We start from the raw sequence: 24,080 nt of genomic DNA, 5'->3' as shown, positions 1-24,080 counted from the left end.
AAGACTCATTTTACACATACTGCATGTGATTTACTACTTCAGATTTCTCTGCAGTCCCAGCAGTGAATATACAGTGGTAAAATCTATCTATACCTGACAGTATTCCTTTTGTGAGTTTGAAGTTTATTTATTATTGAACGGCTACTTAAAGCCATTGCAAACAGTAAAAACATATAAAACAGTATAACTTGATACAATACCAAGTGTGCCATTGCGATGTGATTTAAAATGTTGCTGCATCATTTAAAAGCAGGTTGAATACATAGGATATAAGATATCGCTCAGGTTACAAAGAGAAGAAGGCTGGTTTCAAGCTTATTTTTTTTAGTCCTTTCCTTTGGGAAACAACTTTTTCAGAAAAATGAGTCTAACGGTGTTTTGATTATTACTCACTTTGTGGTTGATGTTTACAATCGGCCCTTTCCATTTTCGGGAATGTAGATTGGTGTTACATTTGTGCATAAAGAATACAACATAACGTGTGAGCCTGTGAGCCTGCGAGAGGGACTGCAAGCCCCAGAGAGCCGCGGGGGCCGTCAGGAGACCGCCCCGCCATTCCTACTTTCACCATGGGCACTTTAAAACTCCTTGCGTCTCCTGCTTCGCGGGAGACGCTGCACTACGAACTTGCGAGCCTGAAAGCCTGCGAGAGGGACTGTAAGCCCCAGAGAGCCACGGGGGCCGTCAGGAGACCGCCCCGCCCCTCCTTCTTTCACCAGGGGCACTTTAAAACTCCTTGCGTTTCCCGCTTGCGGGAGACACTGCGCTATGAACTTGTGAGCCTGCGAGAGGGACTGCAAGCCCCAGAGAGCCGCGGGGGCTGTCAGGAGACCACCCCGCCCCTTCTTCTTTCACCAGTAGTATTTTAGGGAGCCTCAACCTCCGCCACGCGGACGCACACTGGGCGAAGCCCGGGACAAAGGCGGGCCCGTTTGAACCCGTTCGAGAACGTATGAGGACGGGACAGGGCCTTTCTCTAACATCTTTACTTAAAGGTTAGTGCAAGCTTAAACCATTTTGCAAGCTGTTATTGACCTATATTACCTAGCAACTCCAAGGCATTGACTCTACTTTGTACCATAAAATGACTTCTCCTATGCGCAGAAAAGGAAGAAAATCTATAGTCGGCAGTTCCATAGTGGGAACCTTGGACCAGTTTCTAATAGGAGCATCTTCGATCCTAGCCCATGAAATTGTACAGACAGAAAAGAGACTTTCCTTGGATATTGCTCTAGAAAAACGTTCTTCATTGGGTAACTTGGCTCAGGCTCGGTTGCCGATACAATTTCATGTTATAGAGTCCATTGAGGCGGGCTGCAACTATGAAGGCCAGGGGAATTGTGTAGTGCACCAAGTTTGAAGCCCGCCTTGCCTCCCTGTAACTGAGGACGTAATACTGAGCTCCAGAAATGTATTTAACCCACCCACTAGTATTTCTCCTGGATCACCGCCCTCATCCGTTAAGACCCAGTCTGCATGTAGCTCTAAGCAGGGTTTGGCCCAACCAATGTCAAGCCTAACTTCTAAAAGAAAACGTGGGGCCACAAACGCGAAAGGAAGGAAAGCCAAAATTCAGAAAGTTAATACTGTTGATAAGAACGCTATACCACCAGTGCTCCATAGTCCGGATCCAGGTCAACTCCCTAGTGAAGCAATAACCTTGTCTTCGACCCCTGGCAACGTGTTACCTGCAGAGCTGGGGTTGGATTTCTGGTCTAAATTGGACTCCATCTTTAAAAAAAGCATGTCTCCCTATCTATGACAGACTTGACATAATTGAAAATAGACTAGTATTCCTTGAACTGTCATTTGCTTCGGCTCAGGCCTGGATTGAAACCCGGGCCAAAGGACTTAAGGACTTATTGACAATCAAATAATTTTGACTGGCCACCTGAATGAAATTGGCCACCTTAATGGCCAGCTGATTAGAAGCAAAACTGTTGAATCTACTGATCCTGTTGTGCCATCGCATATTCCCCCTTTACCTCTCTCGAGTAACCAAGTTGTTCCTAGCCAACCTGTGTTGAGTGGAGGGGCTGTGATGGGGGAAGTCAACAGGGTGGTACCACATAACATCCAAGTGAATTTGGATACCACCTGTCTGCCACTAGTAAAAAGATTACCGTGTATAGATCTTCCTCCCGAATCTATCCCTTATGTGGTGGTACTCGCGGGGTCCCTCCTTTAAGTCAGGATAAAAGGGAGGAGTACATGGACCTCAAGATAAGTGTATTCATTGGCTTAACTTTAATCGTCCACTGCCTATGAAGGTATCGGCTGAAATCTTGTTCGCAAGGCGTGTAGATTGGTTGGGACCTCTGAAGAAGTCTATTGAGGGAGACTATAATCGTTAACTTTAGGGACAGAAGGGCTGCAGAACACATTTGGGAATGGCCCGTGGCAAGCACAGCTACGTCAATACGTTCCTTACCTCTAACCTACTTTTATCCAGCATCACATCTTACCCCCGGAAATATGTTGTCAGCTAGGGGGATAGAGTCTTGGGGTAAGGAAGGAGGAATAAGATTGTTTAATAGATTTGACAGGTTGTCTGGGCTGGAGGATTGCGATTGACGGTCTCCCTTGCCCAGGTATAGGGTATATCCCTTAGAGCTTATTCAGGGAAAACCAAGAAGGAGAATAGATTCAACTGTGGGTAGCATTTACGGTAATGTTGGGATATCAGCCCCTCAACCCAATGGTATAGAACCAGAAGTAGGGAATAATAACCTGGTCCATCAGTGTGATGAGATACTGCTAAAACCACCTATGGAAGTAATAATTTTGATCCCACCTTCTGGGCCGGGTAATGTAAATAGGCAATGTAATTCCTTAGGTAGGGTGGATTCCTGTGGTGGCTTGTCTCGCAAGAATGGGACTACCTCTATGGTATCTTGGAACTTAGCGGGCCTGGGACCTAAATTAGTTTCACCTGAGTAGTCCGATTTTATTGAAAATTTTTACATCTGTCTCTTTCAGGAGACATGGTCAGTAGATCCTGTCTTCCGCTTGGGCTATCTTAACTTTTATGTCCCAGCGGTAAAGAAGGATAGGGACCACCAGGCTGGTGGGCTAGTCATATGGGTTAGGCAGGACCTAAGCTGTAATATTCAGCAAAGTCCTGTATGTAATAACGATATCCTTGTAGTGAGATTCGGTACCTCTTCAGGTATTAGCCTAGATATTTTTAATGTCTATGTAAGAGGCTACCCAGGGGAAAAAATGTGAGGTTTTAACCGCATTGGAAGAGCTGTTAGTGATTATGCCCTCCAACACTTTGCCTCTGGTAGCGGGGGATTTCAATACAACTTTTGAGCCATCAGGGCATGACGATCAATGCCTCACAGAGGAGGAAGATTCCAGGTGGGATATCCCCCTGTCTTGAGTTGGCACCTATAAAAAAATGGATCGAGGTGGCCATTCAATTAAAGGGGCTGTGTATGGGTAATCACTTGAGGGCAGCTAATCGGCGCACACCATCAGATAGGCGGGGAATTAATACATATGATAATGGCCACAGGTATAGTTGTATAGACTATTTGCTTGTTCACTTAAGACTGTGACATTATCTTATGGATATGGTGGTAACTGGCCATATAGAAAGCGACCATAATCCACTTACCTCTATTTTTACTTTGTCTAGTTGAGGGTGCACCAGCCCCACAGGATGTTATAGCCCCAGATCTTATTTTAGCCAATGATATGCGCCATTTAAAGTGGAGTATAATTGTTGACCATCCTGAAACTCTGTCTGCAATTCAAAATGATGTAACTAATGCATTAGTTGCGTTGGGGTCTAGTGACATTAGTGTGGACTCTCACTCTTTTGTGATTGATGCCCACACTAAACTTTTTGACCGCTTAAAATCCTACTTTTGGAATCCAAGTACAAACAGGACTAAAAAAGGTAAGAAACCTGTTGGGTGGTACTACGAGGCTTGCTTACAAGCCCGAGCCAGCCTTGGCAGGGCCTTGAGAACGAAGGATGCATGTGAAGTAAGGGCAGCTCGGGGTTATTACAGGAAAACCCAGTTGGAGGCAAAAAGCTTTGGGATGAGGGCAAGTGGAAGGAACTTAAAGATGCATGTGCGGCTAAGAATCACAAATTGTTCTGGGACACATTTAAGTGGGATAGGGGAGGTTGCCCGGATCGCCCTCAGAATAATGTGGCTCAGCATCTATGGGTCGATTATTTTAAGCCACAGTACACTATGAGTAGCGATGAAGAGATCCATGGATGTTATGTTATGTTATGTTAATTGATTTGTAAAGCGCATCTGTTACCCGAAGGTGTCCTGGCGCTATCTGCTATCTCTACTGGAAGAAAAGGGTTGCTGGATAGAAAGAGGATCTAAAACAACCAGGTTTTAAGCATTTTTCTGAAAGGTAGTAATTCAGTACAGCTCCTCAGATGAACGGGGAGCTGATTCCAAAGTCTTGCTGCAGCTACCACAAAGCTCTTACCACCCCACCGAGCCTTTTTCACTGGTGGTACTCTTATTAATTTATGAGCTGATGAGCGCAGGGTTCTAGATGGTAAATACCATTGAAATTGGTCCTGAAGATAGTGAGGACCCTGATTATGAAGTGACCTAAAAACAAGGCACAATGATTTGAACTGTATCCGTTGTCTCACCGGTAACCAATGAAGTATCCGAATCTCACCAGAGATGGGGGAAAATTTGGGCAGGCCAGAAATTAGTCTGGCAGCTGTATTCTGCAGCAGTTAAAGCCTCTGCAACAGCCTCTCTTGGATGTTTAGATAGAGGCTGTTGCAATAATCAAGTCTTGACATGACCAGTGCCGTGACCACCGTCTGTCGGCTCTCCTTGGGCAGAAAAGGGAGAATTTTCTTAGTAGATCTAATGGTAAACATCGTGGAGGAGACCACCACATTAATTTGTCTCTCATCCAGATAAACCCCCAGGTTTTTCACCTGTGTGGAGGGGACAGGTAGGGGTCCCAGGGAGACTGGCCAGCATTTTGGGGTCCAAATATTAATATCATTACCAAATAGGATGACCTCAGTTTTGTCTAAGTTTAATTTTAGACAATTACTGGCAATCCAAAGTCCAACTGCTTCCATGCAATTGTGTAAATTGTGGCTAACCGCCCCTTCTAGTCCGGGAAGGAGGGATACCACAATCTGTGTATCGTCCGCGTAAGATGTAAGCTGGAACCCATAAGATCTTATCAGTGGTGCCAGGGATGATACATACACATTGAATAAGGTTGGACTTAGTGATGAGCCCTGAGGGACCCCACAAGGCAAATGAAAAGGAGTTGAGCAGAAGTCTCCAAGGGCTACTATCTGCCTACGCGCCATAAGGAATGAATTTAAGACCTTCCAGGCACAATTTTTTACTCCGCAGGCAGACAAACGGTCCATCAAAAGTGCATGATCGACCGTGTCAAACACTGCGGAGAGGTCAAGCATAATCATTGCTGCTTTAACCCCCTGATCTAGCGTTTTCCTAATCTCATCAGTAGATTTTATGAGGGCAGTTTCCGTACTATGACCCTCTCGAAAGCCATATTGTGTACAGTCAAGTACCTCAGCCTCATACAGATAGCTGCACAGATGTCTATTTATCCATGTTTCCAGCATTTTCGCGGGAAAAGGTAGGCGAGAGATAGGCCTGAAGTTGCGGACATCTGTAGGATCCAAATTTGGTTTCTTTAGCATCGGAATCAAGGAAGCCGTCTGTAGTATCCTGTATATTGTGTTTATGCATATTTCCCACTACTCCATCTGTAGAACACTCTGGTGTGATGTCATTTGGAATGTTGTTCTATGAAGCAGTCAGTTGGAGTAGGGCTGAGTGCCTAGCTGGGTGCTCCTGGTGGGGCTATATATTGATGTACTACTGATCTCCCATCTATCTTCAATAAATCTATCTGAACATCACCAACCTGCGTGGAGTCAGTTACTACATTTATTTGGCCACGATTGAACTTAAGAACCTGCATGTGCTACCTCTGAGGACCACTGAGGACATCCTGTGTTCCTACTCTCAACCTATCTACTGGGCAAATGCCCTCCCACAATACCCTATTAAAAAGGGGAGTCAGTGCTGAGGTAATTACACGAGGAATAATTTTGGCTATTTTGACAGGACAGGGGTTATAGGGGGAACCAGATTTCTGATTTTGCAAAAGTGTAGCTGAGTCAGTGTTGGCCATAACAGGGAATTCCATCAATACATGTTGTGTTTGCGGGGTTGGATTTATGTCCCTATCCAATTCATAGGAGGGCCCTTTGTTGGCATTGGTGAAGGTTGAAAAGATAGCTTCAACTTTGTCTATGAAATGCTTAGCAATTTTGTCACATAGTATCTGACTCTCTGCTATTTTTGACGAGTGGGGATTGGCCAGTTGACAGATAATTTTAAAGAGTTCCTTTGCTGAGCTTTCAGCTAATTTGATTTGACTCGCAAAGTACTCTTGCTTAGCTATAAGCAACAACTGTTTATATGCCCGTAGACTGTCTTTATGTTTAATTTTGTCCTCCGTCCTATAGCCATTCCTCCATTCCTGTTCAGAGTGCTTGCAGATGCATTTCTGAGCCTTTAAATTAGGGGTGTACCACGGGGCAGACTGAAAGATCCTTTTATCATCAAAGCGCTTTTTGGGGGCGAGCTTATCACAAGCTTCTGGATCATTTCTATATACCTATTATGATGGGGTGGCTTTTACTCCTGAAGACGTCGACAAGGCATTAGATGCAGTGACTGGGGGCAGAGCACCGGGTATGGATTGCATCCCGCTGATGTTTTTGTAAATGATAAGCAAGTCTGGCGATTATATATTGCCCATATTGCAAATGCAATCGCCCAAGGAGCCGATGTCCCCCCCTCATGGAAGGGGGTGGAAATCGTTCTGGTGTTTAAAAAGGGAGATAAGTCTGTTGCAGGCAATTATAGGCCAATTAGCCTGATCGACTCGCTACAGAAGATTATGGGCAGATTAGTTTTGTGCAAGGTGCAGGCCTGGATAGATGATAATGATATTTTGAGTCCCCTGCAGGCTGGTTTCCCCCGCCTAACCAGTAGGATTGACCAAGTTTTTCGCTTTATCACTCTGTACTGGAGGACGGTGGTTTTGGGAAAGGGGGCTTTGTATGCTGTGTTCGTTGATTTAAGGGCAGCTTTTGACCTAGTACCGCGTAGTAAATTATGGTAAGTCTTGGGAGAGATGGGGATGGCCCCGGAGTTGTTGACCCTCATCATTCGGCTACATGAGGATAATTTTGCCCGGGTCCGGTAGGGGGCGCAGGGTGAAGTAACAGAAACCTTCCCGGTTGGCAGAGAAGTGCGACAGGGATGCGTTATGGCGCCTACCCTGTTCTCGCTCTTTGTCAATGGGGTGGCTGACTATCTTTCCCCGGCCCCCACGGATGCCCCGGTGCTGGCAGGCACCCGTATTTCAATCCTCATGTTTGCGGATGATACTTTGATAATTTCAAAAACACCGAGTGGTCTCCAGAAGGGCCTACAGCGATTCGAAGAATTTTGTCATCTGCGCGGCCTAGAAATAAACACTGCTAAGGCCAAATTCATGTCTTTCAATGAACACAAATCCTTCAGATGTAGCGTGTACATGAATAAATTGCCCCTGGAACAGGTTGAAGCTTTTACATATTTGGGTGTTACTTTACAGAAGGATATGTGTTGGAATAGCCAACTCGATCTGGCTGTTCTGTCGCATAAACAGCAAGCTGGTATTCTTCTAACCAAATTTAAAACTTCCCTAACCAAACCGATTAGCCCAGTGCTAGATATCTATGGAATGAAGGTACTGAACTCGGCCCTATACGGAGCAGAGCTGTGGGGGTTCGAAAACCTAAAGTGTCTGACCTTGTTGGAGAATGCGTTCCTACGCAAAGTTACAAGTCTCCCTCAAAGTACCCGCCTGAGACCATTATTATTAGATCTCGGTAAGAAACCTGTGGAAGATCTAGCCAAGCTTTGCCCTCTACTATATTGGCGTAGGGTATGGTGTACAGAGGAACTCTCACACTATGCCAAGGGCCTTATGGATGTCATAAAAACTGACTCCTTCCACAAAAATCAAATGGTTGAAGGAGATCAGATCCCTGTTAGTGAAGCTGGGTATGTCAGAATTATGGGATGATCCTTTAAACGCAGTCTTTCCCTCTAACAAAATTGAAAGGAAGGTATTGGGAATTGGTATTTACATCAGCGCGTTCTCAAGGTCTCTCTACCCATCTTACTGGTCGTTTTTTTTAATTTAAGTCCTGTCCAATGTTTGAGAAATACTGGGATCTGATTGAAAAACCATATGATCGAAAATTGTATTTTCAACTTAGGGTGGGTACTCTCCCAACCCGGGAATTCACTTGTAAATGGGGGGGCTATCGATGATAGATGCTGCAGGTGTTTTGAACAACGAGAAACAGTAGGCCACATACTGTTCTTTTGTCCACTATATGCTGCACCACGTAGTATGTGGATAAAGCCTATTTGTGAGGCGATGGGCATCAGAAGATATGCCGAGGCCTTGCGAATCTTGTGCTCAGACCCCACTTCTCCTATAGCAATAGCTGTGGCGAAGTACTTGAGCTGGGCATGGTCAATCCGTTTGAAAATGTTGTCCCAAGTAGCTGGCGACTGACTGCCTATGACATCCCAAGTATTATGATGACCTCGTGTTATCGCTGCTCTATTTATTTGATTAGTGTGATGAGTTTCCCTTGGCTGTGCCAGATTTTGGCACCCTTTTGGAGTTATACCTCAATTTGTTTAATGAATTATTGACTGTTTTTTATTTCTCTCTTCAAAATAGAGTAATCTTTTTTAAAATGTATTCGATAGTTCTCAAAAGATTTAATTGTATCTTAAATATTTATTCAACTGGTTTTAAAAATGTTTTTTTTTATATTGTTGAATCATAACCAATGTTTTTATGTTGTACTTTTATGACTTAACTGTCAAATAAAGTTTATGAATGAGAATACAACAGAATGATTGTGCCCTTGAAGCGATCCAGGTTAGGGAGCAAGCTTGATTGTGTGTATTAGATGGCTTGCATGGTCAGCGCTGGTAGAGACGCTGGAAAGGAATGTATGACAAAATTCCTCATGAGTTTCTCATGCAGTCCTTAGGAACTCCGTCATTTGAACGGATGCATCTTTAGTACGCATTTGGTAAGCATCTAAGTCATTTTAACAACTTGCCTTTGGGGGGGCACTGGATATTGGAATAGTGAAATTTACTATTCCAACTCCTGTTTGCGCAACATTAGGAAGGTGTTGGATTTTAATTCCAACACCACTCCACCAGTCCGCCCTGCCCTAAAGCAAGTCATTGTAACACCTTGCGTGGAGAATGATTGTGTGCTAAAGACGCATTCGTTCTCTTGCCAGCGCTGTGTAGGCACAGCGTGATTCTGGCTTCGTCCTAAAGGATGTTTCCAGCTGGAAAGGCCTATGAAAGTGCGTATAGTGCGTTCTAAGTGCAGTCTACATATTTAGCTCAGTTTAACCTGGATGGTTATAAAGGCAAGATATGCAAAGTACGCAGGGGAAAGTGGGAGGGAGGTGTCCTGCAGCCCACCCACCCTCCATAGTTTTATAAAAGTGAGAATAGTGCGTTCTGATCTAGTCTGCTCGCTAAGCCCGGTTTTAATCTGATGAGATAAAAATGGAAGATGTGCAAAGAACTGACAGGATAAGAATTACATTTGACTGTACTTGATTTGTGCCGTTTAGGACCAGCAGAATAAAAACACTAGTTATAATTTATGATAGAAAAATCAAGATTGCGGTTGGTACATAAGTAGAGTGTACTCTGGAGTAAAAGTCAAAGAGTGAGCCGAGCGAGATTTGGAAGGCAGGCCCAACTCGGGCACGTTGCCATTATGACGGTTGCGCCTGGCCCCCGTGCACAGGGGAAGGCAGGGAGCGCCGCTTACAGTAGTGACGTGGCACCCTGCCTCTCCTTTTAACATCTGATTGGGCCTCGAGTGTAAATTAATATGCATGATATATTATTGCTTTCCTAATGTTGGTAATAAAAGGGTTGTGTTTTTCCTAATGGAACAAGTTTAATTTCAGGATAAATACGTTTGTCATATTTTTATGAGTTTTCCTTGGTCAGGCGGTAAGGTCATGATTGGTGAGCAAAGTTTTCGGTCCTTAGCGGGCAGCACCATTGTAAATTGGAGACGTCCGATGGGGGAGGCATAGGGTCTCTCATGGAACTCCAAAGATAGTTACAGCCGGTAGGTTTGAGGAGTGCGGGGATGGGAAGTCTAGCTTCCAGTAGGCTGGTTGGCCAATCCCCACACTTGCATGCTCTCAAGGGAGCAAGGAGGCATAATTGCCATGTCCCCTTTCATGGAGTTTAACGTTGAGGGTGTAGGGGGGCCCGAGGGAGGTATCCATCCAGTAGGCTGGGCCCCTAATGCAAGGTCACGCCGGTAAGGAGGTGTGGACCTAGCTCAATCAGGATTAGGGAACGCCAGTGATTGACCGTGACGTAAGCTCTCACAGGGATACGCAGAAAGTTAATATCTTCATCACATAGATTATGGTAGGATTGGCTCTGTATTAGAAACATGTTAAGGTTAGCCAATTGACACCATGTACCTATCAATGTATTGGACTCTCTGCATATTGTACATAAAGTAAATGAATGCTATTGATGTTTTTAAGACTTTATTTAATAAAATACGGACGGGGTTACTACAACCCCTAATCCAAACAGTTGTTGTGTTTGCATTGTTTTGTCTTGGGGGAAAGTGAGGGGCGGGAGCTTCAAAGGGAGTGGGCAGGGTCCCTCATTTCACCAAGGGTATATGTCCTATGAAAGGGAGGGGGTATTAGGCAGTACCAGACCATAAGAGAGTTCCAGCATGCAGGTGACAAAACTAAGACTATGCACATTAATTCCTAAAAACGTGTTGGACCAAATGTTGTAGATAAGAGCTAACAACCCAGCAGTGGTTATTGATGAAGTTGAGGCTCTTAAAATTTTATCTGCTTTACTCAAAAGTTTGACCAATCCAGAGATTGATTGAGGGTATTACTTTGTGAATTCCTGGCAGGCATGACTAGAGGTATCTTCGTTCTTAAATAACGTCTAAAATTACCATGTGGAATCAGGCTTATTTTGTCCAAACCTCGGGGCATATTATCAAGCCCCTTATCGCCGCTTTATCAGCACTTTTCTGCTGATAACGCGGCGATATTTGCATCGCCCTATTATCAAGGCTGTCTTTATTTACTATTATCAAGGCAGCATTAAGTCAATTAGCGTGGCTTAAAGCTGCGTTAATTGACATAACCCTGCCTTGGTAATAGGGCCCCTTTCACGATAAACTCATCATGAAAGAGGGCGTGCAGTGGGTGTTGCGGTGGGCATTTCACTGCAACACCCATTCACTTTAACGCTGCCACCTAATATAAAGCTTGGTGATAATAGGTGGCAGCGCCAAATTTAGGACCAGAAAAATCCTGGTCTCAAGGTGCCAAGGTTTCTTTATGTACAGGAAGGTGTCCCTTCCTGTACATAAACAAACCTCTTTTTAAAAATGCATAAAGCAGCACACATGTAAGTTGTTTTTATGTGCAGGAAGGAACTCCTTCCTGAACATAAACAAACCTCCCTGCTCGCAGACACCCTTGCACTCTGGTGCAAGGGTGTCTGCGCTGGCAATAAGTTGTAAAATCTACCGCCATCGCAGGGGGAAATGCTAGGCTGCACCATATTCTTGGTAATATGGTGCAGCCTAGCGTTTCTGAAGAGGCGAAGAGAGGCTTTAAGCCAAGATGGCTAACGTCTCTCTTTGCCACTTTGTTGATAATATGCCCCGCCATTTGTAATGTTTAGAAAATCGTCATCTGCATTCATACCTCTCCTCCGTTTGTTCATGTGTCTTCATCCTTTGGCACAGATACATATACTTCAAAGGGAAATAATTAAGAAAACATGAGCTATAAGACTTCTATGCCACATCTTCTGACTATTGACTGAATAAAATCTTTTCTTTGTGGTTGCAGGCCCAACACAGAATATTCTAACAAAGAGCTGAACGTAGGCTACCAGTCCAAACTGGGTTTGGAGGTAGACATTTTTTAATTTATTGAAATGGAAATAAAGCTCAATTACACAAGTTAATCATTATTCAATATTTCAATATCTTCTACAATCTCCTACAAAATGTCAAATTCCTAAAAGATCTTGTGGTGTACATTCTCTTCGAGAATGTATTCAACTCCAGTGTCCTGCTATTAGGTTATTTCAATAATCACCAGGGTATAATCGTCATCATCTAAGCAAGCATCTTTGCAATGTTTCGAGAAGAAAACAATTTAAAGCACTGCTTAACTGTCCCTGCACACAACAAGTGCATGATCCTGGAACTGATCATAGAAAAAGAGAACAGATCATAATGAAGGCATTCATATAATTGGACAGGTTCTACCTTGTACAGATCTCTTTCAAAATCTCTGTTAAAGGGCAACCTATATGTCCCAGGTTGCAATACAGAACCCTAAAAAAACATTGATGCAAAGGCACTGTAAGAAAAAATGCAAAGAAACTGCCCACTTTGCAGATAATAAAGAACTAAATTGCCTAACAACCAGCTACATCAAAGTCGCTACTTCAACTATAAACATATTAGTGCCTATGTTTCTCAAAATAGAGAAGATGAAAATATCAGCTACAATGCTTTCGTAGCACGAAATATTTTTTAAAAGCTATTGGAATATTCTCAAGAACGTGTGATAATTACCGCAAAATTAGCTCAATGCAACTCTTCATATTGCAGTCTATCGCGAGAAACCAACACCGTGTTCACTCAGTATTCACATGAAGGTACTATGCGATATGCCCACAACAACGCGTCTAATATCTGCGAGAAACACAATGCAATGCCCCAAAAATGCGAAACACCAACACAAAAAAAGTTGCGATGAGGCTTACAGCAATACAAAAAGCAGCGAAAACTGGCGATAGGCCTGCAAATCCCACCCGTCAAGCGGGACAATGCACTATAAAAGCAACAAAAATAATATACCAAAAACAATTCAAACTGCGTAGCACCATGGATTCACCTGGACCTAGTGCAGAGGCCAAAACTAACCCCACAAGCCCCACAGAAAAACCCGCTGCCAACAGGAAGGCAGCAACAGCGACAGGAGGTGGGAGTCCTTTGCCACAGGAGGAGCTGGAGTTAATGGAGGCCACAGTCATCAGTGTGGAGACGGTGCAAGGAAGTGGGAGTACGGACACAGCTCGATAGGACCTGACACAACATCAACAGGGTGTGTAACGACCAGGGGCTGGGGGGATAGGGGATAGGGGCACAATGACACACATGCACACCGATGTGTAGCACACTGCACACCCACAATGACCCAGGATCATGTCCCTGATCTCCATGGAGTAGGTAGTGTATGCAGAAACTGCAGGTACATCCCCTTATGAGGCACTCCACGGGTGATCAATAACGTGATTCACAAAGTCTTTGAAGTTTCATTATTTATTCAATGTTGTTCGTCATATGTTTTTTGGAAAAACTGATATTGACAGCATATCAATTAGAGCGACGTTATTCCATTAAACTAGTACATGAACTTTCTCCTCCAATGCATTTCGGGCGTGAATGCCCTTTGTCACGGAGTGTTCATGTTAAAGCGTAGCGGAGTCCGCTATTCAACTGCTGCGAAGTCGGTGCTGATCTCTGTGGCACACTGCAGCCCACACACATAGCTATCACAGCACATCTCACGACAATGTGGTACAAAGTGCAACACCGGCACTGCAGAACAGGGGAAACAACTGGGTCCGCTCATGCGCGGAAACAGGTCAATCACATCTAACAGAGCAGGAAACTGTGAGATTGAAATGTACGTGTACAACCTCAAATCCGTCACATAATCCAAATGTTCACTGTCCCACATCAAATTGCCAGCACAGCCCAAAGAGTCACAATGTACATTGTCATACAGTCTGCATGTCAACAAGAACAATGCGCCAACATACATGTCAACACAATGTCAACATGCATCTCCCATTCACATTGCAGAGGGACAAACAACACCTCCAGCAGGGCAGACCAGACAACCCATCAGTAATGCTGGAGATGACCACCACACCTTCGACACTGATGCACTAGAACAGCTCATGGACATCTCAGGCAACCCACCCCCAGGAGCAGGGCAGCCAAGCTATATAGAGGAGACCCCAGCCCAGACCACAGAGCAGGAAGCACCCACCACCAAGGCTGGCTCCCAACACTCCACCAAGGCACACATCGCATACAGAAGCCAGGTATTAGAATGCCAAAAGGAGGTGTCCGAACAGGTGCATGTGGGGTCAGAGCTCATGGAAACCGAACTACATCACATTCCGGGTGTCTAAGTCTCATCAGGGACCACCTACACCCCACAAAAGAGACTCACACTGCGACAGAGACCTATGCATTTGCAAATTTCCTGTACTGAACCATGCCCAGAGCCCCGGAATTACCATACACACACCCGCATTGGACCTCCGTAAGATGGCCCCGTACATTCCTCTTACATATTGAGTGGCTGACGAAAAAGCAACATGGCCAAGCTCTAACCCGCTGCCTGCGATGACGTGGTTCCGTCCGCTGTACATAGGACAATGTAATGTTATAGGGCCCAGGGCCCGAATGCACACATCTTGACCACACGGGCACTCACAGATAGTTTGTGGAACTGGCTACGGGCTCGTGTGCCCGGCCCCTTTATTGCCAGGGTCACTTGTACAGTGACGCCTGTGCTGGATGTGTGTGGTGTGAGTGTAAGCCAGCCCGCAGGGAGCTTTGGTGCTGGCAACAAATACAACACTATTAAGACAAAAACAGAAAACACCAGCATTACAAAGACATTAGCGGAGTATCATGGTGGTAGCTGGAGCAAGTACAGAGGTCACCCAATGAGCAAACAGAAGTGTCCGTGAGTTGCAGTGCGCTGAGGTTGGGGCACTAGAGCTGAGTGAGCTCATGAGAAGAAAATATCTTGGATTGGGTCCCTTTGGGATATTCCTGATGCAGCTGCAGTGGTGGGGTCTCACACCTGCATCATCTTCCTCATAATCGTGCCAGGTGTCCCACACTGCCTAAGGTGACAGAGATGGATGATGGCTCGTTGTGCACTGAATTAGTGGCACCTGGAGTGCTGAGCAGGGAACCAGGCAGATGATGACACCCATGACAGGTGTGACCAACTCCGTTAGTCTGCCAGTATGACCTTTTTGATACTGGCAGTTGGCGGTTTGGGGTGGTCCTGGCAGTGGTGGCGTGCGCCTCCTGTGGTGATGCGACGCCCGGCCCGGTCAGGACTCAATTTGATGTGTGAGCCCTGGTGTACCGCAGTTGAGGCCAGAGGCAGTGGATAGCACAGGGCCACAGACACATGGCATTGATGACACAAGGCCATTGTCTCAGAGGCCATCCAATATCTTAGAAGACAGGGTCCCTGACTTGAGCTGCACAGAGTAAGTGGCCCCTGATGCACTGCTGCCGGCACAGGCACCCCGCCACGGGGCGGTGCCTCCCTGTGCACTGAGGCAGGGCCACACAGACTGAGCGGCTCCTCATCGATGTCCAAGGGGAATGTAGAGGAGGGCTCTGGGGACAGTGGAGGGTGTCCTCCAGGGCATGATGCAGAGAGTATGAGCCATCCTGAAGCAGCAATTGGAGGAGTGGAATGCTACAGCCTCGTTTTCACCACCAATTCGGTATCACCTGCATGAGGATGAAGACAACCACCAGTCTATAGACTCAGACACCACTGAAGTTCTACCAGAGAGTGTCCATGAATGTCAGGGAACAGACTCAGTGGCACCGGGGCTGAGAGGGGATGGAGTCTGCGATGCTGCCGGTACAATTATATGAACTCAGCCATTGCTAAACCAAGACAAAGTCCCAAATGTGAAACCTACTCGACCGCAGTGTAGGCCGTAGGCAGCGGTCAGCAGGGTCCCACAGCCACACGTCGCTGGCTCGCGATGCACAGAGTTAGTGACACCAGGGATGTTGTTGGTAGTGTTTGATCAGCTCCTTAACGATGATAATGTCTTCCTCCTGACTTAAAAGCGTCATCCTCTTACACCTCTCCTTGTGTGCAATGATTTGATCTCTGCCATTGAAAAATCAAGACTCAGTTCAACATGTGTGTCCTACCCGAGGGCTGTGTGGCCCGAGGGCAGTAGTCCCTGTTGGCCCACAGATACGTGTTGTTGGAATGCTACAAACAGACTTGGTGGCACCACATCGAAGGGAGTATAGTGACTTCAACTCAGCCATAAACATCGCCCTCTCCCATAGTGTAATCAAGACTCAGTTCCAAATGTGTGATCTACTAGTCCGCTGTGTATGTCAGTAGATTATGTCAATGAGAAATTAGTACTGCGGGCCTGTGTCGCGGAGGCCGTCATGATCTGAGGAGGCTTCCAGGGTCACGACCCTCGGGCTTGGAGCTTGTACCGGCACATGGTGGGCCCTCTTTGACACACGCTTGTGTCGGTAGGTGAGCATTGAGGCCTGTGTGTGCAGGGGCAGGCAAGACTGTTTCAGGGACCAGCAGCCTGGGGTGCAGCAGGCGCACAGGATCGCTGCCAACACCGCTCACGGCCTTTGCGTTGGCCTTGTGGCGGGGTGAGAAGAGACACCCTGGCAGACACATTGGGCATTCCGGAAGAGGACCACACCCAGAGTTACGTGCCTTTTCTTCACACCCCTACGCTGGCCTGGTGTACGCCGGGCCAGTCCACTCCGCTCACGCTTACAGGGGGACGTAACATTCTACAGCTTCCCCACTGGCTGGAGTGACATGGTTGCGTCCACTGTCCACTACACTCTAAAAACCAGCAGTGTGTGTCAACATGGATATGTGTGTGTTCTGCATACTGCAGTCTGGACAGCACATCCAAGCCACACTTGGCATTGTGTGCATTCTCATTAATGGGTTACTTGCCTCCTTTGGACATGCCGAGTCTCCACCTCTCCCCACAATCTGCTACTGCCGGGTTGCTCTACACGCATCGTCAGCATTCGGACTCGGTCAGAAACTTCACCCTGCTACAGAACATTTAGCTCTGGCCTTATAAATCTGAAGTATGCTACGTCCTTAAATTAGCAATCGGACTCATTTTGAACCCAGCTATCGAGGATGTCTTTATCATAACTGGCTTATCACGATAAACGCCAATACTACATTTCGGCATAAGGAGCGACATTATCGTTTATTAACCGCAGCTCAGACAAAAAGGCCTTGCAGATATATCCTGACCAGACCTATTATCACAGTTTTTTGTGTTCAATATCTGAAGATATAATCTATGTAACAAGATGGTAGTGTCCTGATGAAGACACATTCAACGTGTCGAAACGCATAGACGGAAACCATCTCCCCTCTGTATCATTGGGAACATTATACATACAAATAATTTGTGTATGTTATATATCCACAGAAAGAAATCTTTTTATTGTGTTTTTTAATCAATCATCATGTCAATGAATATTCTCATCACACTTTTATCAAATGTATTAAATTGAATTTTCTATGCCATGTTACTTATTAACAATTTGTTACTTGAACTTTTGCCAGTATTTGTGTGTTGCCTGGGTGTGTTCATTTACCATAAATTGTTTGCCCTGACCCAGGAATCATATCCTTATCAGGGGGTCCTTGTTTCTACATATTCATTTGGTACTTGCCCATGAGCAGTGCTTTTCAGTAGGAGCCATCCTGGTAGCGCTGGTTGATTATGGACTGTCAGAAGATGTAGGCATCATGCACACTGGCTGGGTGGTTGGCGTCGACGTTGGTGGAGATTCCCGGGTAGTCTACTATTGCCTGCACATTGATGGAATACATGTGCTTTCTGTTACAGTTATTGTGGGCAGTGTTACCAGGGGCACTAGTAGGACATGTGTGCAATCAATTGCCCCCTCACATGTGCAGGAAGCCTGCTATGGTGAGGAAGCCTTGCTTGGTCTCCAGCTGTTCCTGCACAGTGTGGGGTTAGTATAGATAGTGGAGTACCAAGCTGATGATGTCATCCATAACCGTTGTGTGGTACTTGTATTGGGCTGGCTGTGAACCTCCTTCAACACTGGCGGTTGTTGGTCGGAGTGTACCAGTGGCCCACACGTGCAGCACAGCCAGCAGCTTTGTCTGAGGTGGTATGTTGGTTGTCTGCTGTGTAGGTACTGTCAGCCTGTAGGCAATGGTGGTCAGGACGCGGGAAATGGTTGTCCCTTTGAGCCTGTAGTCGGCAATGGCATTCTCAGGTGTTGGGTCTGTGAGATTGGTGTGTTTTCTGAGTGTCGCTGTCTTTGTCTGTGCTGACTCAGTGTTGGTTTGCGGGGGTGGGGAGGAGGGTGTCTGGGGGGGTTTGGAGTAGGCGTGGGCGGAAAATCCGTTCCGCTCGCGGATTTTGCGGATTTTCGGGAAATCCGCAATCCGCGAGATTTGCGAAGTTCCCGCAAAATCCGCAAATCCGCGAGCAGCGGATTTTGCTCGCACTGCTCGCACTGTTCGCGTGAGTTCGCGCCCCGCGAATAAGTGCAAAATTGCAGAAATACGATCTTAGCAAAACTGAAAGTAACTACTTACCAGGTTCAAAAGTTCAGGCTCATCATTAGTAGCCATTTCCTGGAGTGCTTCCTGAGGGGCCCCTCCAGAGTTCAGTTGCCAGTTGAAACTAGTATGTGACCCTGCTCTGAACCTCAGAATAGTTACACATATGCCACAAAGGTCCTGAATTACAGCTAAGGGAGACAAGCAGGAGCCAGGCTGGAAGTTAAAATCCATTAATCAGCCCCTAATTCATTATTGTCAGTTGGGGCAGGGCAGGTGTTGTAACTAATTTTGCAACAATGAAAGCACTTAGCAAGTGCAAAAGATCACTAATCAGGGCGCACTAAGGAAGCAGGTGCCAGCTAAAAAAATATTCTGTGACACATGAATCAGCCCCAAATTAATTCAGGTCACTTGAGGCAGGGAAGGTGTGCTTTGCTTTGCCGAAAATAATGTACACTGGACAACCAGAGGGTGTGGTGATGAAACAGAGGGTGGCATGGGTGGGCCAGAGGGTGGCATGAGTAGTCAGAGAGTGGCAGTGGTGACAGAGAGTGGCAGTGATGAAGAAGAGTGTCCCAAACAGGCTGGACACGTAGAAACAACAAGTTCGCGAAACTTGCGACCCGACAGGTAAGTTCGCAATTTGCGAAAGTGTACAAAACCCTCGCGAACTGGCAGAAACACGGGCGAACACAAAAAAAAAAAAATCCGCAAATTCGCGGGAATTCGCGGATTTTGCGGATTGCGAATCCGCAAATCCGCAAAATTCGCGAACGCGAGATCCGCAAAATTCGCTCATGCTTAGTTTGGAGGAGGGGTTGGTGGCGATGGGTGTTGTGGTGCTCTTGGGTGCCCGGCCTGCATGCTCAGTGGCTCCATGGCATCTGTTGCCCTGGCCTTGGCTCCCTTTTCTGGTGCAGACTGTCTGTCTTTACACCAGGTCAGAGCAGGAGTTCATTTCAGGCAGCTAACGCGCCTTATCGCCTGTTTTGGGATCTTATTGCCAATCTTGCTGGTCATTGAGAATGTTGCAGAGTGGTGTGACATGACATGGGAACACATACTCTGCATCTCATTAACGATAGTTGCGAGGGTCATCTGTGGCGATGGTTTTTGCGGCTGCTATTGCAGCAAAACGTGTGAATGGGTCGTTAGTTTTATCAGAACTTTCTCTGTGATAAAAGTTTGTTGAGAATATGCCCCAAAGAGTACAATGGAAAGGTTTTTTGGGAAAACACCAATCCACACTGCGATCAGCCTGTCAGGATAACTCTAAAAATAAATGGGAACCATATTACTGATTTCTATTTAAAAGATGCAAATAGACACACAGGAGCTGCCAGCCTCTAAGAATACCATTCCAACACCCCATTAAAAGTATAACTAAATGAAAAAGCTTTCAACCAATCTCAACTGAAACCCTGGAAAAAAAATTGTCACCACCATTGTACAATAACTGCCCCATCCCAGCATCTCTAACCGAGACCACAACAGAATCCAAATTGTGCCCTACTAGACAAAACTAATTAACTCCTCTACAGATAGAACCTCCCTTCACAGTAAAGTACAGCAAGTAAAACATCTACTGAAAAAAAATCATCACACATTAAAGAATCATTTTAGACCTGTAACTATGTATGTATGTATGTATAGGCATTTATATAGCGCACTACTTACCCGGAGGGTCCCAAGGCGCTTCGACCGCTGCGAAACCCTTCCTGGCTTCCCTGAGAGATGGTCCCTTAATGGGTATCTCCAGGGTGAGACCAGGCATCCCCGGCGGTCTGGTGGGGCCGTTAGTGAAGATGAGGCAAGCTAATGCCCAGAGTTGCCGAGTGTGATCGCTGATCAGAGTGGGCACCGAGGCGAGAGAATTATCAAGTCCGCTGACCCTGGTCCAGAAACCTGCCGCGCCGGGAATTGAACCCTTGTTCCGGGCCGTCCTCTGCTCTCGGGTCTGCCGCCTCTAACCAGTGAGCCACACTACTTCTAGACTCTCTTTTGTAAGTCAACACTAGAGATCATGGTAAAATAAAAAAACCTCCTCAAGTCTACCAAGTCAGGGGTTAGAAAAGGGTGTTGCATGGAAACTGCAACTGTTTAAGTTATTGGTGATGCCTTGAAGCTCTTAGGCTAGAAAGGCTCTGCAATCTTTGAGAAGCTAGACCATGACGTCCTCAAAACATTTCAGGGGTCTCTTACTTGTGCTAACCGTCTCCATGTAGATTCATTTCATTTTAATAAACTTAAGGCGCCAACTCAAGCTGAAAACGCAGGGCACCAGTCCATAATACAAGTTATAACACCAACTGGAACAGTCATCATCATCCCATAATTTATGCTTGTGATCTAATAAAAATATTGAATGTGAGAAGGGTATTCAAGGCCCTTGCATTATCCTTGCATTGCTTGCACCACTTGTACCGTCAGTTTTATTCATAGATCAATTTCATTAACCGATGATTTTTACTGCTATGACAATCCACCTTAGGTTACTCTAGAGCTCCAATACTTTAAATTCAACTTGTTAATTAATTAATCTTGTCAAGATGGTGTAGTCAGCGTGCCCAGTGCTCATTCTCATATCATGATACTGTATTAGTAGGAACTTGCAAAGGTTTGCTGAAGGGTACAAGACTCACAAATAAAGTGTTAGTAATAAAATATAGGGTGGATTGTTGGGGAAGCTCGTATGGTGGTAGGTGGGTGATCCGTTCATCCTTGTTAAACCAATTTTCATTTCTCAACATATAGGGTTCTGATTAGAGGGACACAGTGTGATCCTGCATGCAGTAGTGGCTATGTGCATTATCAGGGGTAAAGAATAGACTCCACCACTTCACTGTAGAGTATTGCTGCACTACTAAGGGCTTAATTACAAGTCTGGCAATTCAAGGCATGTCAGACTCGCGGGGGTGTCTCCTGGCTCCCCTATTATGATTAAGGCGGTTGGACCACCAGTGCCCTGCCTCAGCTGTCAGGGAACCACCAATTCTCTGTGCAACTCGTTTCACCCGTTTTTTGTGACCTTTCTGCCCTTTCTTGTGACCTTTCTGCCTCTGTGCCACTCGTATCCCTCCATTTTTTGTGACCTTTCTGCCCTTTCTTGTGACCTTTCTGCCTCTGTGCCACTTGTTTCCCCCTGTTTTTTGTGACCTTTTCTGCCCTTTCTTGTGACCTTTGTGCCTCTGTGCCATTCGTCTCCACCCATTTTTTGTGACCTTTCTGCGCTTTTTTGTGACCTTTGACCATGCTTGCAGGCAGGTCGCCCCCACGCCGCTGCTCATCACCTGACTGCCTGGTTTCTGCCTCCTTTCTGCCTCCTTGTTTCCTGGGTTTTTCCCTCCCTTCTCCCCTTTGCACCAGTTCGCCCCGCCCCCCGCCGCTCCCGATCCGACCTTTCCCTCCGCTGCATCCCTGCGGCCCGCCCCCCCTGCACACCCATTCGCCTCCCCACTTCCGCCTCCCTGGTGGTTCTCCCTCCCAAGCCACCTCATATGCAGGCCGAGAAGGCCACGACACCAGAATCCACTATGACGCCAGCACCCTCCACGCACTCAACACCAGCCAAAACCACATCTGCTTCCAGGCTGCCCCGAAACGGACCCACGGACCCTTCTTCTGCCACACCTGCAGCTTCACCTGCGACACAACCACCAAACCTCCAAGGACTGGACCCAACCACCTCTACTCCATACTCCTCAACACTCGCTCCGCATGCAAACATGTTGAGGTCTGGGATCTGCTTAACACCTCCGCAACAGATGTGGCCTTCCCGACGAGACCTGGTGGAACGACTCCTCCGCGCCCAACATCACTATAGCCATCCCGTAAGGCTACAACATCACGCGCAGGGATCGCGCCAACGGATTTGGAGGAGGAATGGCCATCATCCACAATCCACCCTCAAGGTCGCCACCCATGCAGACGAAACCCTCAACACCCTCAACACCGCCGAACACCTGCACTTCCGGATCCACACCGACCCCAACACCACCCTCAGAGAAACACTCATCTACAGACCCGCCCGGACCCCAGGCTCAGTTCAGCGACTCCATCGCCGACCTCGACAGCACCCACGCATTTGCCTCCATGGACTACATCCTCCTCGGGGACCTGAACTTCCACCTCGAGAACAACAAAGACGCCAACTCCGCCACCCTGATAGACAACCTCACCAACCTGGGCCTCAGACAACTCGTCACCGTATCCACTCACGCTGCATGCCACACGCTGGATCCCGTCTTCTCCACGGGCTCCCACAACGCCTTCGACCACACCACTGCACTCCATTGGACCGACCACCGCTGCAGTCATTTCACCTTCAAGAAAGCAACCACGCACCACCGCACCCAATAGCTGCCTCGCGGCCGCTGGAGCAAAGTCACCGAAGACCAGCTGATCACCTCCCTCACCAAGAACCCACCCACCCACCCCACCAAACCAGACGCCGCAGCCCCAAACCTCAGACAGTGGATCGACGACTGTGCCAACACCCTCGCCCCGCTCAAGAAACCCTCCAACAGCTATGCCAACAAGATAGCCAACTGGTTCACCGACGAGCTCCAGACCTCTAAACGTGCATGCCAAACTGGAGAAGACATGGCTCCACGAACGCCCACTGGACAACCATGCAGCCCACAAGGACGCCACTCGCAGACACCACCACCTCATCAGATTAGCCAAGAGATCCTCCTTCAAAGACCGCTGTGATAACAATGCACACAACAGCAACAAGCTCTTCAGCATCGTATAGGAACTCTCCAACCCCAGCGCCAACGCCAACGACATCACGCCCTCACAAGAACTGTGCGACTCACTAGCCATCTTCTTCCACCGCAAGACCGCTGACATCCACAACAGCTTCCACACCACGACCGCCCCGACTACGCCAGACTCCACTTCCTATGTTGACACCACCAGCGCCAAACGTCTGACCTCCTGGTCCAACGTCAACGACGACGAGACACGCAAGGTCATGAACTCCATTCACTCAGGATCTCCATCTGACCCGTGCCCACACCACGTATTCAACAAAGCAGATGCAGCCATCGCACCCCAACTACGGAAGTTCATCAACATCTCCTTCGAAACAGCGACATTCCCGGGAAGCTGGAAGCACGCTGAAATCAACGCCCTCCTCAAGAAGCCCAAAGTGGACCCCAAGGACCTCAAGAACTTCCGGCCCATCTCCCTGCTCCTGTTCCCGGCAAAGGTCATCGTGAAAATCGCCAACATGCAACTGGCCCGCCACCTCGAAGACAACAACATCTTGGACCAGCCCCAGTCCGGATTCAGACGAAACCACAGCAGCGAGACAGCCCTCATCGCCGCCACAGACGACATCAGGCGCCAACTAGACAACGGCGAAACATCAGCCCTCATCCTCCTGGACCTGTCAGCCGCCTTCGACACGGTCTGCCATCGCACACTAAATACACGCCTCCTAGAAGCAGGAATCCAAGAGAAGGCTTTTGACTGGACCATGTGCTTC

Source organism: Lissotriton vulgaris, chromosome 3_2 (assembly GCF_964263255.1).
Source record: "Lissotriton vulgaris chromosome 3_2, aLisVul1.2, whole genome shotgun sequence".
Taxonomy (NCBI): domain Eukaryota; kingdom Metazoa; phylum Chordata; class Amphibia; order Caudata; family Salamandridae; genus Lissotriton; species Lissotriton vulgaris.
This window is presented reverse-complemented; position numbering follows the sequence as displayed.